Below are 615 nucleotides of genomic sequence, written 5' to 3'. Positions count from 1 at the left end.
CCACCCGGCCCGCCCAGCCCGGCCTGCACCGAGGCCGACCCGGAGAGGGGAAGCGACGCCAGCGGGTGGCGCCGTTCCCCGGGAGGCGGGAGGCGCGTCCTCCTGCTCCAGAGCTCGCGGTCGCATCTCCGCCACCCCGGGACGACGCGACCTCCAGCCCCGCTCCCCGCGGCGGGCGCCTTCTACTGGAGAGCAGCCCCTGCCCCACCCTGTTTGGGTTTCGCCGAAATCGCTACACCCTCCTCCCGGTCCCCGCGCCAGCTAAGATTTCCCGCGATCTCTCTCACTTAGGAGCTGCAAAGAGTTCATCCACCAGAGGCTGGAGGCCACAGAGACCCCCGTGCTGCTGCCGAGCTGACTCCCTCTCTTTACCTTGCTCTGCTCAAGACACAGTTTCCTGCACACTGTTCTGACATACCCTGTGTCATGCAAGCAAACCCAGGGGACTGTTAGCTTCTGATCACTTCCGTCTCTTTGGGTTGCGAATTGCGGTGTTTATTGTTAGATTGTGTACTTTCTGATAAGTTAGTTGCATGCCCCGGCTCCTAAAAAGGGTCTTACACTTTTTCTCTGCCCCCAGACGCCCGGGTATCACTGTTACTTGGAAAACTTTTT

Source organism: Galeopterus variegatus, unplaced genomic scaffold, assembly GCF_000696425.1.
Source record: "Galeopterus variegatus unplaced genomic scaffold, G_variegatus-3.0.2 Scaffold5477, whole genome shotgun sequence".
Classification (NCBI taxonomy): Eukaryota; Metazoa; Chordata; class Mammalia; order Dermoptera; family Cynocephalidae; genus Galeopterus; species Galeopterus variegatus.
The sequence above is the reverse complement of the archived record's forward strand: the minus strand, read 5'-3'. Positions refer to the sequence as shown.